The 14904-nt window shown below is 37.3% G+C and overlaps 1 protein-coding gene and 2 pseudogenes across 1 annotated transcript in view; 1 reads left to right on the forward strand and 2 right to left on the reverse strand.

The window, feature by feature from the left end:
• The window catches only part of Stk33 (serine/threonine kinase 33), a 122807-nt gene that overhangs the window by 9429 nt on the left and 98474 nt on the right, over positions 1-14904 (reverse strand). The window lies entirely within an intron of this gene.
• LOC111814375 lies at positions 12926-13608 on the forward strand (annotated as a pseudogene).
• LOC101589664 overlaps positions 13608-14904 on the reverse strand; it is a 7060-nt pseudogene continuing 5763 nt past the window's right edge.

The following is a 14904-nucleotide window of genomic DNA, read 5'->3' on the forward strand; positions in this document are numbered from 1 at the left end:
TTTAATGTGTGGACAAAAACAAAAAAGCTGTTATGCAACATTTAAGGTGAAGTAGAGACATTTCCATATAAAAGAAAACAGAAAATTCATCATCAACAGACACGTGGTACAAGAATTCAAAGGAGTTCATTAGGCTGAATGGAAATGGTAACAGACAGCAACCTGGATTTACAGGAAGGAATGAAGGCCATTGTGAATGGCAACCTGAATGAATATAAAGACATTTTTCTTTGTGCTTTCTCAAAAATACACATAGCAATTTAAAGCAAAAATTATAATACTTTCTGTGGGGCTTATTATTATGTATATATACTACATGTAACAATTCTGGGACAAAGGTAGAGAAAGAGATGAAGAGAGCTAGATTAATACATTTGGAACTGAAGCATTGTTTGTTGTAATTAGTTCATTCTCTATGGAAAAAATGTTGTATATAACATAGCCAAAGAGCTACAGGCTCTAAGGGGAATTGAACAAAAGCTAGGCTTGGGAAGGTAGGGAAATTGTTTAAGGGACTCACAGATGCATGCTGTCAACTATGAGCACGTGGCTAAGCCATGGCTGAAACCTTAATCTTACAAGTGATCAACATATGCATTGAATGATTAAATTAGGAAAGGTTATTTCAGTAAAAGATGCATTGCTGTTAATGGCTCTCAAAAAACTTGTCTCAAGAACACTCCTGTTGTCATTCCTGGAAATCCTCTTTTGTAAAGTGTCTTTGCAAGATGTGATTTAAAAAATGTGAATACTGCTGTTGAGTCCCACCAAATAGAAAGGTAGGCTTGTAGAAACATCACAGTGGGATGTCACCACCTTAGATAGCATAAATGAGCTGTGTGACTTGTGGCTCTTCCCCAAAGTCTAACTGACCATGAAAGGTAAGCATTTTAAATCAATTCAGGACATCAAGACAGCCAGGACAACATAACTTCGATAACGACACTTATAAAAAAGCACCTCCAGAAGTGCTTCAGAAAATAGCAAGAATGAGTGAGAAAGTAAATGGTTCTGTGTCTTTTACTGTAAGAAATGTTTTTACAATTTTAGAACACACTGTATTTTTTAATTACACTTCCTACAGAGGAAGTTCTTGTGCAGAGTAGAAGGACAAAAGATTCCTTTAGAACAAAAGATTTGGGGTCGGGGAGATGGCTCTGTGGAATAAGTGCTTCCCTGGCAAGCGCAAGGGCCTGAGTTCAATCCCCGGTTCCACAAAAAGAAAAAAAAAAAAGGACAAAAGATTTGTTGTTTATAGGAACCTGTGAATCCAAACCAGCAACTGGTAATACAATAGCATTAGACCAAACAACACGTCAAGATCCATGTGAGCACGATTACTTAGTTGTGCTTTGTCAGCTACATCAGCAGTTACTCAACTGTGTTTCAGAGGGCCCCAAGATCACCCCATTTGATGACTGACCTGGAGAATTCACAGGATGATGACTTATTCAGTGAAAAGATACAAAGAACAACTAATGAAAAGAAAAAGCACATATAGGAAAGATCAGGAGAAAACAGACGCAAGCTTCTAAGTGTTCTCTCTCAGTGGAATTGCTCAGGATGCCTCGAATTCCCCAGCAGTGAACTGTGGCAATACGTGTGAAATGCTGTCTACTAGGGAAGCTCATTAGAGCCTCAGTACCTGGGGCTTTCACCGGAGGCTGGTCATGTACACAGCTTCTGCCTGAACACACCAAAAGCCCACACTCCCCTCAGCCAAATCCTGCTTTTGGAAATAAACAATATTACTTTCAAAAATAAGGACAAACGGAAGCACCTGCCTGAAATCCTAGTTCCCAGATGCCAATCAAGAATCAACTTCATAAATAGGCTTTTTTTTTTTTTTTTTGTGGATCTGGGGATTGAACTCAGGCCCTTGTGCTTGCCAGGCAAGTGCTTATTCTACTGAGCTATCTCCCTGGCCCCTGGCCTTTTTTAATTTTAAAAATGCTTTTTATTTAGTACCGGGTCTCACTATGCAGCTCAGGCTCATAGTGATCCTCCTGTTTCAGCCTCCCCAGTTCAGAGATTCCAGTCTTGGTGACTGGCTTGGTATGCCAAGGGTGGGGCCGGTACAGCATGTGGTATGGGGGGTGGAACCCAGGTCCTTACCTAGGCAGGTGCTTAGACCGCTGAGCTATCTCTGCAGCCCCAACAGGCCTTTTCAAGGACAGCTGTTTGCCCCGTATGCACAAGGCCCAAGGTTTGATACTCCACATGGTAAAATAGCTTACATTCTCTCTATTAGTTCTCTCTTGCAGAGCTATATACATACAAACAACTATAAAAATATCAGTATCTTATAACAACAAATATCAGTATTTCATATTTATTTATTTTTCTCAATAAACTGTTGGCCATGTCCTTGATAGACTAGACTTCAGGCTTTGAACGAAGTTCATGTCTAGTCCCCAAATCTTCATGATTCAGGGAATTTTGGCTCTCTAAGGTCATGTTCTCATGGCACTTAGAAGAAATATGGGAGAGCAATGTAGGAGAGCAAGCCAAACCTTGCCAACACTTCTAAGGTCTGTGTACATAACATCCCATCAGCCAAAGCGCAACCGTACCAACGCTGGCAGGGTAAGAGAAGAACCTTCCTCCTTAGGGGGAACTGTAAGTGCAAGCGGCAAGGGGTGTGAATGCACGAATCCCTTTCAGGGATAGATTTTAAAAATGAGACTGATAGTGCCACCTACCACAGTAGCCTAGGAGCCTCACAAGAGTCAGGGGCAAATAAAGTTAGAAGCATCACTTCGTCCCCTTTGAAAGTGGTATTTCTTGGCTTGTTTATTAGTACATTCTCACATCTATACTCAATGGAGCCTTGGTCTAGTCAGGAAAAACCACACAATTTTAAGATATTCATAGTAATATAATAATGAATTACTTAGTAAAAATAATGAAAGCAATAGCTGACACAGATACTATGTACTAAGAGTGTTATATGCATGATATTATTTAGTCCTATGACAAGGTTAGTCATATTCAAATGAGAACATGAAAGCCTACAGACTTGCCCAATATCATAAAGCTTGTACACGGTGAAGCCAGAATTAGAATCTAGAGAACTTAGATCCAGAATTCATGCTTTCACTCATTATATTTTTTAAAATTTTTATTCATTTTAATGAGAAAAAAGAGCAATGAAACAGTTTCAAAACAGGTTAGTAGGACAGTTACAATAATTAATACCTTACATAATGTTGTCTTCATAGTAGTTATTCAGAGGACAAGATGCAAACATGGTATCTTGTCTAAACGATATTAGAACAAACCTTCCTTCCCATTGAACTAATAGAAGGTAGCTGTATATCTCTTTTATATATATATATATATATTATATTATGTATATATTTTCATATAAATACATATATATATATTTTTTTCACTATAAATGGTCCTTTATTTATAGCCCTCCTTTTTTGTTTTATCAGAGATGGGTGTTCCATTGTTGTTAAAGAAGCTATATGTGGAAAAGTCTTTAAAGGACCTTTTCAGACTTGATGCCAGTTCAAATATTGTAGGTACGTGAATTCAGCAAAATAACCGAAGATAGTCCAGTAGTCCATAATAGTACTGGGTTAGCAGCAGAACTGGCAATTTTCTGAAGTTGTTAGCTTGAGCCTTTTACAGCTCAGCATATTAATATGGCTTTACTTCTTATACCTCATGGTTATACTTTTCTGCTGGATGGTTAAGACCAAGTTAAAGCAAGACTTATGTAAGTAAAAATGTAACTTTTGTATCTGACAAGGTCAGTCCAATCCCCTCAGAATTTACCCTGAAACCATGTACAGCAGTTGTAGATCTTTTGTCAGTGTCAGCCATGTGGATGAGTCACAGCCATTGCTTGACTTGCTCTCTGTGAAAGCCCGAGAGAATGTTTTCTTTCTAGGTGACTCTCCTAAGGCACACTCTACATTGTCACTCATTATATTTTAAGTTCTCTATTTGGGCACAAAAGCCACATTGCAGTGTTTCAATACCAGAATATAAAAGTATAAAAAATTGTGTAAGTGCCCTCCAATTTCCACATTATCACTGATTCATACATACTCAGAAGACTAAAACTTCATTTTTCAGGAAAATAAAATTTTATCCTACTCAACTAAAACACCAAGAAAACTGAATTTTCCTCATTAAAACATTATCAACGTATCATAGTTTAATTGCTTAATTTAAATATTTAAATTTAAACATTTCTTATCTTTGAAGAAATACTATATGAACACATTATTACCTATGAAAATAATTTTTTAGTTTCTAACCCATCTTGCCTATTTTTTAGCCTACAGTGTCTTCTATATGTACTCTCCTGTACAGGCAACATATTCAGGCAAGAAAAAAATGGTCACAAAAGAAAATAGTCACAAATATATTCCATTTTCATTAAATAAGTTCATTTAAGACTATTTAAAAACCAAAATGACAACAAAAATATTTCTCAATTATGAAATAACAGATTTTAATGCAAACATAATTCTACAGCAGCCAGAGTTCTAGTCTTTTCCTTCTTGGTTTTGTTGAGGTACACTCGTTACATATATTCATTTATCTCCAACTGCTTTCTGAGACTATGGATAATGAAAGTATGGAAGCTCATATCAGAAATCACGAAGGAGGGCCAGCCAAATAGCTCAACGGATTAAAGTGCCTGCAAGCAGGCGCAGGGACCCAGGGTTCCATCCCCTGCCTGCTGTGCCGGCCCCACCCCCGGGGTGCCCTGAGACGGCAATTGAGACTGGGCGTGGTGGTGCACACCTGTAATCCCAGCTCTTGGGAGGCTGTAAACAGGTGGATCACTAGAGTCCAATCTAGTAGTGAGACCCTGAACACCCTGTAGACCCATCCCTAAAATACAAAAAACAAACAAAAAAAGAAATCACAAAGGGCCTCGTGTTCAAAGGCATGTTGCTGCCGCAACAAGCACTGAACCACCAAGGGTCTCATCTAAAGATGAACAAATGCTATAGGAGTAAAATTTGGGCCCAACTAATAGAGACGACTAAAACTCTACCTTAGGGAAGCTACAGGGTTACTAACAAAACATTACAATGATGTCATCATCGTGTAAGGACCAAAATGTATATCGAGAGAACACTTCTGTTTTCAAAGAGTATTATTGCTTTAAAAGATAGAAGTGCAAGAACCTAGACAAATGCCACCTATTTGGGAAGAAAATTTAAAAGTATAAGATGATGCTTTAGTCCAGACATGAAATGCAGAATTCAGGCTGTATTTTTCTACAATGTCCAAGGCATATGAAAGAAAAGTACTGCCGCCTGGCGAAAGGGGAAGGTGCTCAGCTCGAATGGTTTTATTTTAAGCAAACTCCTGCTTACTTTCTTTGCTAGTTTCCCATGGGCTCTGCCACTTATCTAAATGTGTTATTACCCTGACTTGCGAAAAACACAAAATCAGAAACTCTACATGGATTTACAATGGAAGCAGAAATTGCTGGGGAATTTTCCTTTAAGTTAAAACCAAATTTAAATATTCTAGTGGAAAAAGAATTTTGTACATCACTGCTTTACTAGGCATATTTATTAACATTTTTCATACTAAAGTAAGTGTCTGTGTAATTTATGTTTAACAACATTTTCCCACGAGTTGTCAGGGTTCATAGAAAATTTTAATTAAACTAAAATTTTGAATAAGATTAAAAATTCACTCTTAAGTATAGTAATTAGTGTTTGGATTTTCTGTGGACTCAACAGTACACAGTCAACTCTACTTTTGGTTATCATTTCAGATTTTTTTGACTGATACATAGCAAAGAATTGGTATATATTTATAAGGTATAATATGATGCTTTGACTCATATTTATTGAGTAGTGATCAACCCATAGTAATTAGCATATCTAACACCCTTAACTTTTTATCAGTTTTTTATAACAAATACAATAAAAATCCTTTGTTGAAAGAATTTTATGTGTTGACTATGTGTCCTAGTTTTATTGTATTTCTTTTATTAGTCCCAAAAATTTTACACTAGAATGTTAAGGCTTTCTTTACACAGTATCATGTCATCTGCAAAAAAGTAAAGTTTGATTTCTTCCCTTTTTATTTTTGTAGGCCCTTCACTTTTCCCTTGCCTACTTATTTTACCTATAATTTCTACTACTGTGTTGAATAGGAGTGACGAAAGTCGATATGGCTGTTAATCCTGATATTTCAATTGTCACTGTATTAAGAAATGCCTCACAGATTGGGTGAGTATGTCTGAGCAGAGTCATGGAAGCACAGTCTTGGATACTACTTATGGTTCTTCCAGCACCATTCCCTTCCTTTGTTTTCTGGCAGACATAAATTGAGAGGCTTTGCTCCGCTTGCCCTTCTGCCATATTTCTGCCTTGGAGCCTATTAACCATGGATAGAATCTCCTAAACTATAAGCCAAAGAAAGCCCTCCCTCCTCCTTTACAGTGAGGGTGGTGGGTCTTTTGTCCAGCAAGGGGAGAGCTGACTAACACTATGGGCATCCTTGTTTTATTCTAGATCTTTTTCTCATTCAATATGCTACCTGTGAGTTTGTGTATACAGTCTTAGTTATGCTGAGGAATGTTTCTTCTACATCTGACTTACTGAGTTTTATTACAAAGGGATGTTGAATTTTATCAATGTTTTTCTCTGTACCTATTGAAATGATCATATGTATTTTGTGCTTAGTTTTTTTAAATGTAGTATAGCAGGGCTGGTGAGATGGCTCAGTGGTCTTAAGCACCTACTTAGAACAAGCTTAACAAAGCAGAGGGACCACGGTTCAATCCCCCAGCACCACATGCCAGCCAGCCCTGCTCCCTGGTGGGCTGAGCTGGCCACACACACATACATACACACAAATAAATAAATTAATTAATTAAAAAAATAAATGTAGTATATCAAATTTATTTATTTATTTTCTTTTTTTTTTTTTTGCGGAACCAGGGATTGAACTCAGGCGCTTGTGCTTGCCAGGGAAGCACTTATTCCATTGAGCCATCTCCCTGGCCCTTATATCAAATTTATTGATTTGCTTATGTTGAACTATCCCTGCATTTCTGGTATGAATCCCTTTTGATCATGGTGAATAATTATTATTATTTTTTTTTTGCGGAACCAGGGATTGAACTCAGGCCCTTGCACTTGCCAGGGAAGCGCTTATTCCACTCAGCCATCTCCCTGACCCCAAATGACGTTTTTAATGTGCTGTTGAATTTAGTTTACTGGTATTTTGTTGAGCTTTTTTTTGTATCTATGTTCATCATAGATATGGCCTATAATTTTCCTTTTGTTCTATATCTGGTTTTGGTATCAGAGCAATGCTGGATTCACAGGATGAGTTTGGAAGGATTCCTCTTTTATGCTTTTCAAAATACTTTAGAATTAGTATTAGTTCTTTAAATATTGAGTAGAATTCAGCAATGAAACCAGCAGGTATTGGGCTTTTCTTAATGAGGACTATTTAAAATTATTGATAAATCTCATTGCTTATTATTGATCTTCTCAGGTTTTCTATGTTTTCTGAATTTCAATTTTAGTAGTGTGTGTGGGTCCAGGAATTCGTCCATTTCTTCTTCTTTTTTTTTTTTCTTTTTCGTCCATTTCTTCTAAGCTTTCCAACTTGTTTGTGTGTTGTTCATAGTAGTTTCTTAGGATTCTCTATGTTTCTGTGGCATCAGTTGTAATGTAATTAGAGTTTCATTTCTGATTTTAAGACATTTTTCTTAATATACCTAAAGCCTTGTTGGTGTTATTTAAAAAAAAAAAATCTAACTCTTAGCTAGGTATAGTAAGTAGCTCATGCCTATAATTTCAGCACCCTGGAAGTAGGGGGTGGGGATAGATAGATAGATAGATAGATAGATAGATATGCTTATTTCTGCTCTGACCTACACAATTTCTTTTCTTTCACTAATTTTGGCATTCACTTTCCCTGTTTTTCTAGTTTCTTGTGAGGTTCTTCACTTGACTTCTTTATACTTCTTGTGGTGTGGGTGTTTTTGTTGGTAGGACCTTCCCTCTTAGAATTCCTTTTGTTGTATCCCATATTTTTTGGCACATTGTATTGACATTTTCATTTGTTTCAATAAAAACTTTTAGAATTTTCTTTTAATGTCTTTAATGACCCATTGGGTGTTTAGGAGTGTGTTGTTTAATTTCTACATTTTCACAAATTTCCAGAGTGCCTCTTCTTGATTTCTAGTTTCATTTCCTTGTCAGAAAAGATAGCACCTGATACGATTTTGAGTTTTTAAATTTGTTAAGACTTATTTCGTGGCCTAAAATAAGACTTAACCCTGGAAATGTAACACACGCAGTTGAAGAGAATGCGGATTCTGTAGCTGTTTGGTAAAATGTCTTAAAATGTCCTGACAAGTCTATTTGGTCTAGAGTAGAGTATAAATCTGACTTTTTAAAATTGATTTTCTATCCAGATAATCTGCCTGTAATGAAATAAAGACTAAATTTGCTATTACTGTTACATTACAGTCTGGCTTTCCCTTTAGATTGTTAATATTTATTTTATATATTAGGTGCTCTGCTACTGAGTACATATATATTTATACAACTGCATCTGCTGTTTTAACCCACTATCACTAGATACAATCTCTGTTTTTACCTTTGTATAGATTTTAACTTGAAGTCTATTTTATCTGCTAGAACTATAGCTACTCCTTTTCTGTTTTAGTTACAGTTCCATAGAAGATCTTCCTTCATCTGTTTACTTGTTGTCTCTGTGTGTCCTTACTGGTGAAGTGAGCCTCATGCAGGCAACATACAGCTAAAATTTGATTTTTATCCATTCTACCAATGGTCTCTCTCTCTCTCTCTCTCTCTCTCTCTCTCTCTCTCTCTCTCTCTCTCTCTTTTTTTTTTTTTTTTTTTGTCTTGAGACAATGTTTCACTATACATTTCAGGCTGGCCTAACTCACTTTGTAGCCCAGGCTGGCCTCAATTTTGCAGTGATTTTCTTGCCTCTATCCTTCCTGCCTAACTATCCTGAGGGCTGGGATTATAGGTATTCATTACCAAACTATGCTGTTGGTCTTTTCATTGGAGGTTTTAATCCATATATATTCAAGGTAACTATTCAAAGGAAGGAATTTACTACTGACATTTTATTGAGTCATTCCTCCATTTGGGTAGGCCCTTGTATATTTTTTTCCAACTTTTGCTATCTTTTTAGTATATCTATTATAGTTTATTGTGGTTACCATGGGACTTACTAAGCATATCTCTTGACTGGTAAAGACCTTCGGCCATCAAAGCTTGCTTTCAGGTTCTCTAGGAAGCTAGGCTCCTTACCTTTATTCTCAGTTGAAGTGGAGCAACTGGCTTCATTCCTCTATTTGGAAAGACCATTGGTTGTGCTCTGCTGTTAGGCTGAGCTCAAAGGTAGGCACTGTAATTGCAACTAATCCACTTGGGCCATAGGTGTGCTTCTTAGCATGATGGTGGCCTTATTCCTCCCTGGGTAGGTTCTGCAGGTGGTCTTTGAGGCCAGTAAGAATGCTGTCTAAACTCCCAGGTATAGCACAGCCAGTGCCTGTTAGTGGTTGTAATTTGCAGTTTTGACTATGGTCCCTAGTTGTATCCATTTATCTAAAAAAGCCTCCAGTTTCTTTCTTTATACCTAATAATAATTATATAAAAACACCATATCTTTTTAATCCATTCTTCAGTTGATGGGCATTTCTGTTGTTTCTAAGATTTATCTATGACAAATTGCACTGCTATAAACCTGGGTGCACATATATCACTATGGTATGATATTTTCAATTCTTGTGGAAAACTACCCAGAAGAAGAATACCCGGGTAGAACAGGACCTCTAATTCTAGGTTTCTGCGGATTCTCTATACTGATTTCCACAGAAGTTGAACAGTCTACATTCCCACCAAAAGTGGAGAAGGGTTCCTCTTTCCCCACAGCCTCACCAGCATGTTACTGGTTGATTTCTTTTTCTTTCTTTTCTTTTTTTTTTTTTTGTTGTTGTATCTTTTTTTTATTTTATTTTATTTTTTTATTTTATTTTATTTTATTTTTTTATTTTTCAACAAATAATACATTGCATATATTCTTCTTAGTGGTTAATTGCTGTACAAGATGCGGACTTGTGATCCTATTTACAAACACCATTAGAACAAATCATTCTATTCATTAACAGAATGTAACTATATATCTATCCCAACCACTTTGAATACACAGATACAAAATGGACATTCATCTGGTTGATTTCTTGATAATAATCATTCATTTTGAGGTGAGATGGATTCTCAGTGTTGTTTCAATTTGCATTTCTCAAATGAACAATGATGTTTAACATTTTTTCACATATTTACTTACCTCTTGTATTTCATCTGAGAAGTGTATATTCACCTCTGATGCTCATTTTTGGATTGGCTCTGAATTTTGGGGGCCTTATTATATTCTAGATAAAAGTCCTTTGTCTGAGGAACTAAACTTTCCCAATTTGTGGGTTTTCTTTTTACTCTGTTGGTGATTTCTTTTGATGTACAAAACATTTCAATAAGATGAGATCCCAGTTGCTAATTCTTTGATTTCCTGTGCAGCTAATTTTTTGTTCATGAACTCTCTGCCCATCTGTATGTCTTTAAGATTTCTATCTACTTTCTCCTCCAGGAGACTTGATGTTTCTGTTTTAAAATTTAGAACTTTGATCCATTTTAACTTTAGTGCATATTGATAGACATGGGTCTAGTTTTAGACTCAGGCATACGGAGAGCCAGTTTTTCCAGCACCATTTATTAAAGAGACTATCTTCCAGTGAATATGTTTTTCAAAGATAAGGTGGCTGAGTGTGTTTATAGTTGTGTCTGCAACTTCTAATCTGTTCCATTGATCCTCATCACTATTTTCCATTTTTTTTTTTTACCAATAACATATTGATTTTATTATGTAGCTTTGTAGTATAATTTCTTTTTTAAAAAAATACATAGCACTTTATTATCAGTACAGTGGTGAAAGACAGGTCTTCAAGGGGTGGGAACGGGTCCTGACAGCTGGGAGGTGGCTCCTACTTGCCAGTGGTGAGCAAGTACCACAGCACACAATGACTGAGTCTGTGCAGGAACATCTTAGAGCTGTAGCACTCTTTGTTGACTGGCTTGGAATTCATCTTGTCCTTGCTGCTCTTGGGGACCTCAGTCCACATCTCTTACATGTTCTCCAGCACCATGTTACAGTGCCTGTCAAAGGCCTTCTTCACCCGCCCTAGGAGTTTCTTGTTGTTGTGGCAGTTGATGAGCACCTGGGTGTTGTTCTTGACTGACTGAGTCAGCACACAGAATGGACCCGTGTTAAGTTCCTCCTCCTCCCAGTTCTGCAGCTCCTCTGGGGTTATCTTACTCTTGATCTTGTTGAGGAGGCTCATGGTGGTAGTTGAAACCTCTGGGTTACTCTTGTCCCTGCATTGCTTTGGTCTCACAAGAAAGAAGAGAGGCCTATAGTATGATTTCAAGTCAGAGGTTGTGATGCCTCTTGTTTGCTTTTGTTGCACAGGATTGCTTTTGTTATTCTAGGTCTCTTCTGGTTCCAGATGAATTTTAGGACTGTTTTCTCTACATCTGTGAGGTATACTAATGACATTTTGATCAGGGTTGCATTGAATCTGTATAACAGTTTTGGTAGTATGGACATTTTCACAATGTTGGCTCTTCTTATCCGTGAGCAAGGTGTATCTTTCAATTTTCTGAAATCTTTTTTATTTTTAAAAAACTTTTTATGTATTTAGCATAGGGTCTTGCTATGCAGCTCAGACTTGCAGTGATTCTCCTGTTTTCAGCCTTCCCAGCACTGGGATCACAAGCATGTGCCACCATGCCCAGTCTCAGTAGCCGGCCTGGGGGCAGGGCTGGTGCAGTATCTGGTCCTGGGGATTGAACCCTTGTCCCAGCACTTGTCTAAGAAGGTGCTTAGTCCACTGAGCTATCTCACCAGCCCCTGAAATCCTCTTTGATCTCTTTTAGTGTACTGTAATTTTCACTGTGTAGTACTTTTGCTTCCTTTCTTGAATTGATTCCTAAGTATTTAATGTTTTGGATGCTATATAGTGTGTTTGTTGTTTGGGTACAGGAATGCTATGAGTTTTGACTGTTGACTTTATCCAGCTATGCAACTACATTTGGTTATTAAATATAGGCATCTTTTGGTGGACTTTTCAGGGTCTTTTACATAAAGCATCACGTCATCTGCAAATAATGACATTTAATTTCTTCCTTTATTATCCCTTTTCCTTTTATTTCTCTATCTTGTCTAATTGCCCTGGTTAATGTTTCCAATAACATTAACTGTGGAGTGTTGACTGTGGATGTCTTTGTCATTATTTTTTTTTTGTATATAATCTTAAGAACCAAGAGAAATTTACTTACAAAGCTTTTTACCTGGTCAGGAGTTGAGAATCAAGAAACAACACATCGAGTAACAATTAACTAAGACCCGCCTTGTAGTCTTTTAAGTCATTTCATACAAAGGGAACACCAGAGCAGCTCCTGATTCTCAGGCTAGCCAGATGTTCTTTGAGTGTCCTGCCACTGACCAGGACACACATTTAACCAGAGGGATCTGGGCAAGGAGCATCGTGCTACTTGCAGCCCCATTTGAGTCTCAGCCTCCAGCTTCCTAGGCCCTGTCCACCTTATACAGATGCTTCACAGCTGTGGATGACGTGTCAGCTTTTTTCTCTTTTTCTCCTCACTTTTCCTTTTCTCCTTCTCTGGTGACTCCTTTTTCTCCTCTACTATCTGCTCCTTTCTCTACCTTCTCTTCTTCTTCTTCACCATCAGCTCCTTCTTTCCTCCATGCTCTCCTCCAAGGCTCCCTTCATGCCTTCTTTGTCACGAATGCTGATATAAACTGCTTTGTTATAGACTTTTCAGTTCCGAACAATTTTCATGGCAAAAAACTGTATCCTGGGTGCTTAGGAGCTGAGTGTGAGTGAGGTGTACCTGCTGAGGCCCCTGAGATCCTGAGACGTGAATATTTTAAAAATGACCACGCCAAATAAGACACCTCCTGGTACTGACCCTAAGCAGTTGGAAAGAACTGGAACAGTAAGGGAAATTGGGTCACAAGCTGTTTGGTCACTCTCATCTTGCAAACCAGAAGAAAAACAACAGTGAAGACATTATGTATTTATGCCGACTACAAGTCTGATGAAAGCTACACACCAAGCAAGATCTCAGTCAGAGTAGGAAATAATTTTCATAATCTTCAAGAAATTCGGCAACTTGAATTGGTGGAACCAAGTGGCTGGATTCATGTTCCCTTAACGATAATCATAAGAAGCCAACTCACACATTCATGATACAGATTGCTGTTCTAGTCAATCACCAAAATGGAAGAGACACCCACATGAGACAGATTAAAATATACACACCAGTGGAAGAGAGCTCTATTGGTAAATTTCCTAGGTGTACAACTATTGATTTTATGATGTATCGTTCAATAAGGTGATTTAAGATGGAGTAAAAATGATTAAGCATGTTGTTTTGACATACATATAGATATAGCCCCGTGTATATCTATTGAAAAAAATTAGTTATTTTGCACTTTTATATATGTTTAAAAGTATTTTACTTGGATAAATAAATCAGTTTTGGTTAAAAAACCAACTGTATTCTGGGGGCAAAGACTGTATTTTCCTCTGTGCAGTCCTGAGAACAATCCAGCTGCAACAAAGTACCATAGTTGTAGTCTTCTACAGCATCGCCAAACTTCAGGCAGAATGGCCTCCACTTCTCTTTAGCTGATTCTGATCTGAGTTCTTCTGGGTCCAACACATCTACCTTGAGCGTCTCAAAATGGTCCTGGAATTCAGAGTAGATCTGATCATCCACGCTTTCAGGACTGTGGGTTGACTGACGAAATCAGCTTATAATGCACCTCAGCACGCTGCACTGCTCTCACAGCCCAGCCTTCTCAGTATCTCCATCACTGCCATAGACTCTGCTGGGAGAGAGCGAGCACTTGCCAGACACCACCTCCCTGGAAACTGGCTCATCTGTGAAACAGGTTCCCTCCATGTCTTTGTCATGTTCTTGATTTTACAGTGAAAGCTTTCAGCTTTTGTTCATTTAGAATGATGTTAGATATTGGCTTTTCCTAGATGGCTTTTATCAGTCTGAGGCAAAGACCAGCCATTCTTATTTTCTTCAGGGATTTTACCATGAATGAGTGTTGGATTTTATCAAAAGCATTTTGCATCTATTGAGATGATCATGTGACTTTTGTCTTTGGTTCTGTTGATTTGCTTATATTGAACCATCCCTGCATTGCTGGGATGAATCCTACTTGGTCATGATGTATAATCTTCTTGATGATTTGATGCATTGCTAGCCTTTTATCAAGTATAATTGCATTTACTTTTATTAGGAAGATTGGTATGTAGCTTCCTTTTTTTGGTTGGGTCTTTCTCTGGTTTTGGTATCAATGTAATGCTTGTCTCCAGGAATTAATTAAAGAGAATTGCTTTCCTTTTGATTTCATTAAAGAGTTTGAGAAGTATTGATGATAAATCTCCTCTAAATTTTTTGTAGAATTCACCTGTGAATCTATCAGGACCTGCACGTTGTTAGTAAGTTTTTATTTACATTTTTAATTTCACTGACTGATGCTGGATTACTCAGGATTTTTATATTTTCCTTACTCAGCTTTGATAATTCACATGTAGCTAGCAATCTGTCTATTTCTTATGTTTTCCATCATATGAGAGTAAAGATTTTTAAGGTACGTATAAATTATCTTCTGAATTTTTGTAGAACCTATAGTGATTTTACTGTTTTCATTCCTTGTTGCATGAATTTGAGTTTTTCTTTTCTTTTTTTTATAAGGTTGATTGGGGCTTATCAATTCTCTCTCTCTCTCTCTCTCTCTCTCTCTCTCTCTCTCTCTCTCTCT

The sequence above is a fragment of the Octodon degus genome, unplaced genomic scaffold, assembly GCF_000260255.1.
Source record: "Octodon degus isolate 3935 unplaced genomic scaffold, OctDeg1.0 scaffold00302, whole genome shotgun sequence".
Classification (NCBI taxonomy): Eukaryota; Metazoa; Chordata; class Mammalia; order Rodentia; family Octodontidae; genus Octodon; species Octodon degus.